Consider the following 13,151-nt stretch of genomic DNA (forward strand, 5'->3'; position numbering starts at 1 on the left):
ATGTAGTTCCCATTTTATCATTTATATTTATGTTCCAGTAAACTTGCTTTCTCCTTTGATTTAATTTTACCCACTGAAAAATTGCCTCTGATGTGTTTTGCATTTCCCTCCTCCCTCCAGATCTGTCCTTACATGTTTTACCACCAGCAGATTTACTCTGGTGTTGTTAGCAATTTCTGCCACCAGAGAAAGTTGTGTTTTTTCCCCCCTGTGGCTGCCTTGCAAAGGTTTAAGGGAAGCTGAGCTACATTTCAGTTCAAAATGACACTTCTGTCCAGTTAAGCTGCATATTTACTTCTTTGAGAATTTAATTTTTGTGCCTAAAAATAAATAACAATTGTTAGTTTATATTGACATTTTGAGACATTTGAGATAATAGTAAATAGACATTTACTATTCCTGAGTATTACCCTTGAGTTAACATTTTTTATTTATATGCTTGATTTTTAAAGGTTTATTGAATTCGTAATTAAATGTATTATGTCTTTGAGCCGAATGACTTTAAAAGTATGTACATCTAGTTTTATATTGCTAATCAATAGAAAAACATTCAAATACAGTGTTGAATCTTCTCCATTGAGGGGGCCTCTTTGGATCTAAGGGCTGCAACCTCTGACAGAAAATTTGAATTACTTTGACACTGCTTTTCCTATTTGTGAGGGTAGGATCAAAAGACTTGCACTTTAAGGCCTTAAACTCATTTAAGAGAAAGATATGGACTTCCTATTATATTTCTACACTTGCAATAAAAATGTTGCTATAATAAAATTAATAATGGTTATAAGAATCTAACAAATACTTTCTGGGTGTCAGACATTACGATAAGGCTTGCATCAGAAAGAATAGGATGGGCTACGCTATTATAGAACAATCCTAGAGTCACCTCTGATGTCCAGCATGGGTAGCATGACGGTCTTAGCTGAAGGAGGCCCCTTTTCCATATATGTTTCCATAAAGCTTCCAGCAGGCAAGAAGAGATGTGGCAAATCTTAACTGGCCTTTCTGAAAGCTTCTGCATGCAACTTCTTTCTGTCCAACATTCAAAGCAAGTCACTTGGCTATGCCTAAATCCAAAGGTGGTAGAAAGTATAATCCTATTGGACATCAAGAAGAAACAGAATATGTGAGAGCAGCCCTAAAATTTAGAGGGTCTTCTACAATTCACAAATCAGCTGTTCTAATAAACCCCAGGACTTTATGCTAACTCTGTCAAGCTCTGTTTCCTTAATTTGCTTTATTTTCTTAAAAGTAATTTTAAATATATGAACTCCTATAGTTTGTTCTATAATTGTGGATATGGATAGATATGAATAATCAATAGCTAGAATGTACTCTCAGTGAGGACAAGAACTTTGTCCACTTTTTCCTTTCCTCCTCTACCACTTTCTTCCTATTCTTTCTTTTTATCTTCTTAACTTTATGGTCAATACCTTCAATAGCACCTGCCACATAATAAATATAAGAATGAATGAATTATATGCATTTTACAAATAAATAAGCTGAATCTTAGAGATGTTAAGTAACTTAAGTAAGATAATATAACCATGAGTTGCAGAGTTATGATTCTGAACCCAAGGTTTAAACACTCAACTGTAATAGCTCCTGTGCTCGATGATTACAAAGGATAGTGGGAAAGACATTTATAATGAGGTAGCATGAAAAGTGTTTATAAGAGAAACATAGACAGATTACTATGAAAATAAAGGAGTAAAATCTCACCATCAGATATAGCGTGTTTGAAGGTGATGAAAAATGGTAGGAAGGAAGATTTCATGGAGGCTGTGCTAGATTTCCAGTGAGATCTCGAAAATATGCTTACTACTTCTTTTGAAATAACTTCTTAGGCTTTCTGCTATGAACTAGGCATGAGCTAGCTTCTAAGGATATTGCTATTGTTGAGGCACTAAGTCATGTCTGACTCTTTGCAACCCCATGGACTGCAGCACACCAGGGTTCCCTGTCCACTATTTCCCAGAATTTGCTCAAACTCATGTCCATTGAGTCAATGATGCCATCCAACCATCTCATCCTCTGCCACCCCCTTCTCCTCCTGCCCTCAGTCTTTCCCAGCATAAGGATCTTTTCCAATGAACTGGCTTATTGCATCAGGTGGCCAAGGTATTGGAACTTCAACATTAGTCCTTCGAATGAATATTCAGGGTTTATTTCCTTTAGTATTGACTGGTTTGATCTCCTTGCAATCCAAGGGACTATAAGGATATAGAAATACTCCAAAGGGGAAAAAACTTTGTCCTTGTAGAGCCTCTAGTCTCATGAGTTATGTGCCAGACACACAGACAAAAGACACTCCTCAGTGAGAGGCTGATGGTCCTCTCTGCAGTTTTTGGAGGAACAGGTGTGGGTGAGGAAAAGAAGCTTCTGCATGGTCAAGTGAGCAGATATTGACAGGACTACACCCTGCAGAAAGGTCTTTGGGAGCTATTGACACCAAAAGCTGTCCCAGCTCACGATTGTGGCACAAGAAGAAACAGGGCCTGGGTCCCTGCTGTACTTCTTCTTCCCTCTTTACTAAAGTACCCCCAATCATATTCTTCCACACTGATTTACAGGCAGAGTCAGATAAAAGAAAAACCACTACTTGTCATAAGACAGACTTTGGGCATGGACTCAGAAAGAAAATACTTAAACTATCAGTCTTCTGTACTTATACGAATGTGAAATTTGACTCTTCCTAAATAAATGGGCAAAGTGTTGTTCTTATCAATAACTATATTGATTAACTTCTGAGTTCAGGGCACAACATTTTAGTTAGGGGCTAGTGGATGGTACGAGAATGGTACATAATAATACATTTAGACATTCTCAACTGAAAGTAAGTGGTAAAGACCCAAAGTCTACTGACCTCCAGAGGTAAGAGTGACATCCATGGGATAACGTTGAATGCTGATTGTGGTCAATAAAGTAGTGCTTTCCAGACAAGTAGACAAGGAGTTATCAAAGTGAGAGTTATCTCATTGAGGATTATTCTTGGCTGCCTATAATATTTATTGTTGTTCAGTCGCTCAGTCATATTCAACTCTTTGCAGCCCCATAAACTGCAGCATGCCAGGCTTCCCTGTCCTTCACCACCTCCCAGAGTTTGCTCAAACTCGTGTCCACTGAGTCAATGATGCCATCCAATCATTTCATCTTCTGTCGTCCCCTTCTTCTCCTGTCCTCAATCTTTCCCAGCATCAGAAAAATATAGAGCCCTCAAATAACAGTATCTTTAAAAAAGATAGATTTTCTTTATCTCACTAAAAAACATCCATAAGTATGTGATAGAATATGATGTGGTATTTCCCCAGGATTCTCTTTTTCATTGTGTCATTTATTCTGGGAGAAAAAAAAAATACTGCATACTCAAAGGAGTAGTATACCAGAGTTAAGTAAAGGAATTATTTATAGAGGTGTTAAAACGGTTAAGAGCAGCAAAAGAGAATGTTGAAGATACTGAAGACTAGCAACAGGGGGACCCAACATATTCTTAGGCTGCTCCAGGAAGTTAGAGCTGTGGCCTAGGGAAGAGGAGCTGTGGCCTTAGAAAGAGGGACACAGCTGCTGCTAAAGACCAGCTCAGCAGAGAGGAAGTATAGGGAATGAATAAATAATCAATTTCCCATCGACATTTTATTGCCTCCCATTGGCCAAACACAACCAGAAGCTACAGAGCAAGTGGGCCCAGGGAGATACTTTCAGCTTCTCAGAGCACAGAACAGGGGATAGAAAAGTAAAGAATTGAACCAGAAGAACAAACAGAAAAATCAACACAATTCCCCACTCAGTATTGTACCCCTTAGCATCTGTTCTTTTTTTTTTTTTTTCCATTTTGGACAGCTGGAGTCACAAAATTACTTGGTGTCTCATCATTAGGTGTTAAGAGTTTACCAGGACCCAACTGTATGCCAGGAGCTACTTTTCAAATTGAATTATAACTGGTGGCAGAATAGGTTATGAATTTAATTAAAACCCAAGAGATCTCCACTATTATTCTCATGTGTGGATTTATCAGACACCTCACAAAGTATCTCCATGTATCACAGTCCCTTTCAAGACCATTGTCCCTGCCAGGTCCTAAGCTTAGACATGCTGTGTAACCTTCTCTTGCTTTGGGCTGAGTCAATATCATAACCTTAAAGATAACCTGGTAAACATAACAGAACAACATGCCCAAATAATTTGCACATTTGCTTCAAAATCTGAAGTTAATCAACTGGTATGCCTATTTGGGCAGTATTGAAAAATGCAGCAATTTGTTTTTCACTTTAAGAGAGAATCCCTAGATATTCCCCACCTGAGAAACCCTAAGAAACTTCATAGATTTTGCCAGCCTGAATGCATCAAAATTTTGGTTGCTTGTTACTCTTTTTTTTGTTTCAATTAGCATAATGTAATGGATCGATGCTTTTGAACTGTGGTGTTGGAGAAGACTCTTGAGAGTCCCTTGAACTGCAAGGAGATCCAACCAGTCCATTCTAGAGGAGATCAATCCTGGGTGTTCATTGGAAGGACTGATGCTAAAGCTGAACCTCCAGTACTTTGGCCACCTCATGTGATGAGTTGACTCACTGGAAAAGAGTCTGATGCCAGGAGGGATTGGGGGTGGGAGGAGACGGGGACGACAGAGAATGAGATGGCTGGATGGCATCACCGACTCGATGGACATGAGTTTGAGTGAACTCCGGGAGTTGGTGATGGACAGGGAGGCCTGGCGTGCTGTGATTCATGGGGTCGCAAAGAGTCGGACACGACTGAGCGACTGAACTGAACTGAACTGAATGGATCAGCATGTAGTCTATAGAACACTGCTGTTGCTGCTGCTGCTAAGTCACTTCAGTTGTGTCTGACTCTGTGCGACCCCATAGACGGAAGCCCACCAGGCTCCCCCGTCCCTGGGATTCTCCAGGCAAGAACACTGGAGTGGGTTGCCATTTCCTTCTCCAATGTGTGAAAGTGAAAAGTGAAAGTGAAGTCGCTCAGTCGTGTCTGACTCTTAGCGACCCCATGGATTGCAGCCCACCAGGCTCCTCCATTCATGGGATTTTCCAGGCAAGAGTACTGGAGTGGGGTGCCACTGCCTTCTCCGCTATAGAACACTACAAGCAAACAAACAAAGACGATTCCTTCTTATTAGAATGACAGAGAGCAAAAGAATTGTCATAGAACAACAACAAAAAAAAGATGGCAAATACTGTGACTGTTGCTGACAAGTGAAGACAATCTGTTTCTGATTTTTAAGTGTATTTTTAAGGTGATAGCATACCAGGGCCAGGGGCTTCTTCACTTGCTCCAGTGAAGATATCATGTACAAAGCAACAGACACAATTTTATTTTCTGATTGTTATAAAGATTTTTATAATCCATAGTCACTTTCTAAGATCTAAGTTTGCAGTAGGCAAACAAAAAAATTAAATGGATAGAAAATAGAAACACCCACTCCATTATCTCTAGGTCCTTGGTAGTGGCAGCAATGTCTGCAATACCCACTAGGAATGTGGTATTGCTTTTGATTTGTTATCTCTTGATTTAGTATTTTAGGGGAGAACGCCACAATAGGAAATTATATAGACCATTTCTGCAATAATAGCCCTCATTCCTTGGCACAGAAAACCAATGTGAGAACTGTGTCAGTCGCTAAGTATATATATTCACTCCAAAACATTTCAGGACTAGGGAAATAACAGGAGAAACAATCCCAAAGGATTTGGTGTTAAAATTGGCTTTGCCAAGATTTCCTCTCTCACCTGATCTTCATTATCTCCTAATTGGACCAGAGGCCCACATGGTTCCACTCAGAGCCAGCATCTAATAATCACATAAGGTCTGGCTATTTGCTTTTTCCTAGTCACGTTATTAAGGGATAATAGCCTTCAGAGAGGACTTGGAGGAAGATTCACAGTACAGGGTTGAGGCCATTTTGGAGGATTTTTCCTCAAAGAGGTCTGGTCTCCCTGCCAGTCATTCTGAGTCTGTGAGATAGTTTACATTTTAGAATTGAATGAGAGACCATGCACCTCACTACAGTATTTCAAGTCTTAATTTTACTCAGCAGACCTGGAATGTTCTGCTTATAAGTCAAACAGCACATTAAGAGGTTGCCCAGCTAGTTCAATCACAGAGCCCTGGGAATAATTAGCCACAGTTATAGACCTCTGTGGCTGATTAGGGTAATTGTGCCCACTATAGCTAAAGGTTACATGCTAGCACCTGACCTCATCATGCTGGGATCTCATTTGTGCTGGGGAGCCTAGTGCCATGGTAGCAGACTCACTTTCTTCCTGAGCTCAGAGAGAGCAGCCGCCATAGCGCTCGTAGCTCTTGTCACGAATTCTGGTGTTCCATGGACTCCTTTGTGCATTAGTGAAGAGAATTTCCTGCAAGCTGACAGTCGTCTTTGTATGGAAGCAATTCCTCATGGAGGAGGCCCTGATTGTCTGTACTGTGCTTGGATCTAATTCTCATTTGGGGAATAGCGTCAACAAGGAATCTTGGGAATGGAGACAAGAAAATCAGCATCTCCTCGTGAGATACCTGCACCAGGTAACATGATTTTGTTTATTTTTGCATTGTTTTTCTGTTTTCTGTGTGATAGAAGACAAGTTGTCTTCAGCAGGTGAGTGCTTGGAGAGGTAAGATGTTAGGAGGGTTCAAGTTCTCATGCCCGTCGGTGTCTATTTGAACCCAAGCTACATCTCAGGGCCTTGGTTTTCCCCACTGCCACTTTTAACTTATCATAAGAGATCTGTAGGAATGTGCAGTGTAGTTTTATAAATCTGTACCGACTTTCACAATCTGTCTATCCCCATATACACAGGGTCTGAGTCCGGGCAGCTGATAAATATTGGTCATCCAGGATGTAGTGAAAACATATGAACTGTAGCTTAAAAAGGCTTGAGTTTAGAGTCTTCCTCTATTAGAACCTCTAGCTATACATCTAGTTATCTTTGTTTGTTTTATTGTTAAAATTGGGGTGTTGTTTTTAATCTATGTTTAATATGAGGAATAAATGAGAGGACATATATAATGTTACTTATCAAAGCGGTGCTCACTGTGAATTTGTTTCCATCATTCCCTTTATTTTCTTTCCTCTTCCTTTCTTTTACCCTTCAATATAATTTATAAAATAGTACTGCTGTAGTCCCCACATCACCTCAAGAATTCAAAACTTTCTAAATTCCCTGCCTTTGACAAGATAAAAAATGCCAGTGACACCATTATATGTCTTTGTAGTATTCCTTAACACAGAAAACATTAGAGAAAATACTAATAAAGCATTCCGAACATCTTGGGAAAATAATAACTCAAATATTTATGCAAAATTTTGTAACACTGGCTATGTAAACAAAATGAAAACAAGTTTTACAAGTCATAAATACTGCACATTTCAATTCTGATAATTTTAAGGACAGTTTCCCAAATATAAAATAGGAGTCAGAAATCTATAAGAATTTCAATAACTGAGTCTCTGTTCTGTGCCCTTTGAGGGCTAGTGCTAAATCTGATAGGTGCTTTTTAACTTCCTGTTAATATTTCCTCATTAATCATTTGTAAAGAATTAACAGTGCCAGAGGGGAAGTTTTTTTTCTTTTTTCTTATTCTTATTTACTATACAAACAGCCATTTGTTTGATTTCAGTTTTATTCAGTGATTCCAAATTGGTCAATAAAATGCTAATGATTGCCAACATACTATATTTCTCACTGGGAGATCATCATTTAATTCTAACAAATGCCAGTTGGATACTTGTTAAAACAGCAGGAACTAATTCATATATTCAAGCTAAATAAATAAAGTTTGATTGCATATTTGTTCCACTCAGCTTTGATGACTACCACTGTTAGAGAGGTGCTTCGTACAAATTAACCTGGAAAAGCCTGATAACCAAGTCTCAGTGATAAAACTGACATGTTAACAGTGTACAGCTAAATATCATTTTGTTTGTGTCACTGTAGATGGGTGTTAGCCCTTGAAAGTCACATTTTGAAATTCTGGGGCAGGCTTATTACACCTGAAAAAGCCCCATAATAGAGACCTGCAGAAACTTATCAATATTTTCCATAAAATCTCTGTGTGTCAGCCTACCCACTCCCAATTCAAAAATTCTGTTAAGACTAAGGATAATCCTAGAACATTATAAGATGATTTTTAATCGCCTTAACATAAAAGTGAGTTGAGGGAAATGCTTAATGTTCACTTTAAAATAGACTTTCATTGGTCCTGTTCTTGAAGCTTCTTTTGATTTCTTGAGAAAATTTACACTCCCAAATATTCATCTTTGAATAGGTTTCTAGTAAAACATTTGTCAGGTTTTTTTTTTTAATTTCATGTAATTTTTTTTAAATTTTTAATTGAAGGATAATTGCTTTATAATGTCATGTTGCTTTCTGCCATATGACAACATGAATCATCCATGATCATACATATGTCTCCTCCCTCTTGTACATTCCTCCCACCCTACCCCATCCCAACCCTATAGGTTGTCACAGAGTACCGAGTTAAACTCTCAGGACTTGCTTTTGGGAAATATGACCACTGTCTTATTTGTGCTTAGCTCATGTGACACTCTAAAGTGATCTTCCTGTCTGCTCTATAAATATGGTCAACAAAGTGTCTGTGTTTACCCTACTAGGGTCTTATTTTGTGGTTTAATTTCACAATAGTCAAAAAAGTATGGAAAACCAAAAGCTCAGTTGGCTTGTCTTGATGTTTTGCAAAATGTCACATAAGAAACAAATAATGTTAACTTTAATTTTTAAAGTTTAATTTTTTAGAAGTTATTAGGATCACAGTAGAGTCGAAAGTTAAAAGTGACAGCTTCAGTTCAGTTCAGTTCAGTCGCTCAGTCGTGTCCGACTCTCCGCGACCCCATGAATTACAGCACGCCAGGCCTCCCTGTCCATCACCAACTCCCGGGGTACACTCAAACCCATGTCCACAGAGTCAGTGATGCCATCCAGCCATCTCATTCTCCGTCGTCCCCTTCTCCTCCCGCCCCCAACCTTTCCCAGCATCAGAGTCCTTTTCCAGTGAGTCAACTCATCGCATGAGGTGGCCAAAGTATTGCAGTTTCAGCTTTAGCATCAGTCCTTCCAATGAACATCCAATATTGATCTCCTTTAGAATGGACTGGTTGGATCTCCTTGCAGTATAAGGGACTCTCAAGAGTCTTCTCCAACACCACAGTTCAAAAGCATCGATTCTTCAGCGATCAGCTTTCTTCACAGTCCAACTCTCACATTCATACATGACCACGGGAAAAACCATAGCCTTGACTAGACGGACCTTGGTTGGCAAAGTAATGTCTCTGCTTTTTAATATACTATCAAGGTTGGTCATAACTTTCCTTCCAAGGAGCAAGCGTCTTTTAATTTCATGGCTGCAATCAGCATCTGCAGTGATTTTGGAGCCACTGTTTTTCCATCTATTTCCCATGAAGTGATGGGACCAGATGCCATGATCTTTGTTTTCTGAATGTTGAGCTTCAAGCCAATCTTTTCAGTCTCCTCTTTCACTTTCATCAAGAGGCTTTTGAGTTCCTCTTCACTTTCTGCCATAAGGGTAGTGTCATCTGCATATCTGAGGTTATTGATATTTCTCCCGGCAATCTTGATTCCAGCTTGTGCTTCTTCCAGCCCAGCGTTCCTCATGATATACTCTGCATATAAGTTAAATAAGCAAGGTGACAATATACAACCTTGACGTACACCTTTTCCTATTTGGAACCAGTCTGTTGTTCCATGTCCGGTTCTAACTGTTGCTTCCTGACCTGCATACAGGTTTCTCAAGAGGCAGGTCAGGTGGTCTGGGATTCACATCTCTTTCAGAATATGAACCTTTTATTCAGAGTTGAAAAGAAACAACTAAACAATTAAAATTCTGTAATTTTAGTAAGTCCAATAAGGACATGGAATGATTCTGACTGCTGATTTATTTTATGTTTATAATTACCAAATAACTATCTTTCGGTAATCTTCCTTCTCAAATATCACTGATATTCAGAGAGAAGATTTTTAAGCAGGTTCTCTAATACAGATTCATGTTGAGCAGTACTTTTGCCTGAAGACTTTTGTGTTTGTTAGAGACTGAAGTTCCTAATGTCAAAATGATAATTCAGAGTAAGTGTACAAAACTTATTAAGTGTACAAAGCAGATTACAAAGATTTTAAAGTTATAATACATTTTAAAAAGGCTCTAACACTTCTTTGTTGTATGTGTTAATTCTCTATTATTGCTAACAGTATTTGATTAAACTATTTTTAAATTGCAAGGTACAAATGTCAGCCAGGTTATCACATCCATGTCCTTCTATGTAGAATGAGTTACCTCAACTGATGTGACTGGCCAGATCATACTTATGGCATGATGTACATTACTATGTTACTAATTAATTAAAGATCTAATGTGTTGTTTAATATGTATTTGTGTACATAATCATTATAAATCACACTCATTCAAATCATTGGCACAATTTGAAGGCGAGAATATTGAGCTATACTTTTAATATATGTCTTAACAACAGAAGTGATTCTGAAATAGAGTTGAACCAGGAATCCTGGTGGCTCAGACCATAAAGAATTTGCCTGTGATACAGAGACCCAGGTTCAATCCCTAAGTTAGGAAGATGCCCTGCAGAAGGGAATGGCTACCCACTCTAATATTCTTACCTGGAGAATTCCATGGACAGGAGCCTGGTGGATAATAATCTATGAGATCACAAAGACTCAAACACAACTGAGTGACTAACACTTTCACTTTATTTCTTTCAGAAACCATTAAAGTTTCTAATTGGAAAAAAATGGGCACATGCATTATTAAAGTGAATAAGAGAAATAGAGAACCTCAAGAGAAAAATTAAAAGAATAAAATCTGAGAAATGTTTATTAAAATGTGATAGCTAACTAACAAATGTGTATTGAGCATCTGGTGTATGTAGAACATCATATTGATCCCAGATCAATAATGAGTCCTTTACCCTGTGGACAGACATGCCTAAGAGATGGTCATTTATCAATGCATTAACAATTTAGTTGTTATTCTGTGGGGTTGAGAAGAGAAAAAAAAAAGAGATATAATGCAGGTTATTTGTACAGCCCACATAGAGACTCAGAGACTGGAGTCTACCATATGCTGTGTTTATGTACCCACTGTGTGCTGAGAGCTGCTTTATACTTTAAAATAGTTGCCATTTATTGAGTACCTATTATGTGCAGACACAGTGTTCAGTGTTTCATATGTAATAGCAATTTTCAAAACCAGTTTTGGGTGTGCCTGTTTTATAACAGATGACTCCAAAGTTCAGAGAATTAAACAAGTTACCTGAATTTACACAGCTAGTCAAGGGATGAGGCAAACAGGAAATATATGTGACCCTACAGTTGATACATTTTCTGATAAATTTAAAAGCCACCTTCAGAGCATTATGATGTTGATGAAAAAAATTCACCATTAAGGTGTTGAGTGAACCTGTACTTTTAATCTCATCATATTGCTCAATAAGCCCATCCACACTTTGAGTTGACCAATTATATTACAATACACTTAAATGAAATCTTTTTCATTTCTTCAGACACAAATCATTATGGTAATGTAAAAGGATAATCGCTAACTGCTCTCCTTTTTATCTACACTTTCACTTTTTCCTGGGATTTAAGAGCACCTCTAAAACAGTAGTTTATTGGTGTTTAAAAGCTCAGTGATACAAGTGAGTCAGTGATAAGCATGAAAATTGCTTCCACCTAATTGTAGCTCATAATTTCATTTTCCTTTTACTCTCATTCCAAAGAAAACGTTATACAAATTTAAAAATCTAGTTCACTTATGACACTTTATTAGAAGTTAAAATCACCTGGGCTCAAACTGACCAGACTAGATTTGTGGTGCTAAAGGATATAAATAGCTACAAAATGTTGATGCTATAATTAAAGGGAGATAATAGAGCAAATATCAAAAGTGCCTTGAAAACAGGTAATATATAGTTTGCATGAGAAAAAAATAAATGTGCCAGTCCCTAGTAGATAGTGGTGAATAAAATGGATACAGTTCCCAAACACGTGGAGCTTACAGACATGAAACAAAGAACACAAGTAAGAGTATACTACCGCATATCATGGGACTTCCCAAGTGGCGCTAGTGGTAAAGAAGCCACTTGCCAATGCAGGAGACATAAAACACACGGGTTCAATCTTTGGGTCAGGAAGTTCCTCTGGAGAAAGAATTGGTAACCCACTCCAGTATTTTTGCCTTGAGAATGCCATGGACAAACGAGCCTGATGGGCTACAAGTCCATGGGGTTGCAAGAATTGGACACTAACTAGCAACTAAACCACCACCATCACAGCATATTATAGTTCTAGGAAGGTAAGAAAAGAATGCTAAGAAAAATGAGATGAGATATTAAAAACTCATAGAAAATATTATTTCAGGTAAGCGCTGAATATACAGGTGAAAAATGGGAAGGGAAGTGCTCTAGACAGACCCTCTAGTGCAAAGTGTTTTGGCACATTTAAGGAACTGAAATATCTGTTGGAATATTGGAATATTGCAACCCAGGCAGAAACTAGATCAGGATATCTAAATAAGCAATGGCCAGACTCTGGACTTTAGGACTATCATATGAAGAAGACTACATTATGGTAAGAGAAAGACGTTAAGGGTTTTAATCATGGGATTGAGATCATTCGATTTAGTTATAGTGGGATCACAATTTAATTAAAACAACATTTAAAATGTGCATAAAGACATATGGATTCTGTTGCTTATTTATAGGTTCTTATATTTATCTTTAATTTCCCCCTATCTTTTACCAATGAATCAGCAAGGGGTGGAACCAGCTATATTCTTCATTCTGCATAAAGTTTAGTCAGACATGATAGTTCCTTTGTTTACTCTTTCTTGAATAAAAATACCCTGTCTCTCATCAGACTTCCCTCCCTACTCCCTGATTCTCTCCCCAAGGTGTCTTTTGGATATTTCAAAGGTGTTGGAGAGCTAGGTTGGTATTGTGCAGTTGGGAATTGGTAAAGAAAGTGATGCAATTTTCAGATTCTCCTGTTTCTGTGGCTTCTCCTTCCCTCCCTCTCCCTCACTCTCTTCTCCCGATCCCCTACATCAGAAAAGGGAAGTTTTCAGGTTACTTCCCCTCTGTCAAATCC

This window comes from Moschus berezovskii, chromosome 10 (assembly GCF_049115385.1).
Source record: "Moschus berezovskii isolate FMDL1 chromosome 10, NW_MosBer_1.0, whole genome shotgun sequence".
Classification (NCBI taxonomy): Eukaryota; Metazoa; Chordata; class Mammalia; order Artiodactyla; family Moschidae; genus Moschus; species Moschus berezovskii.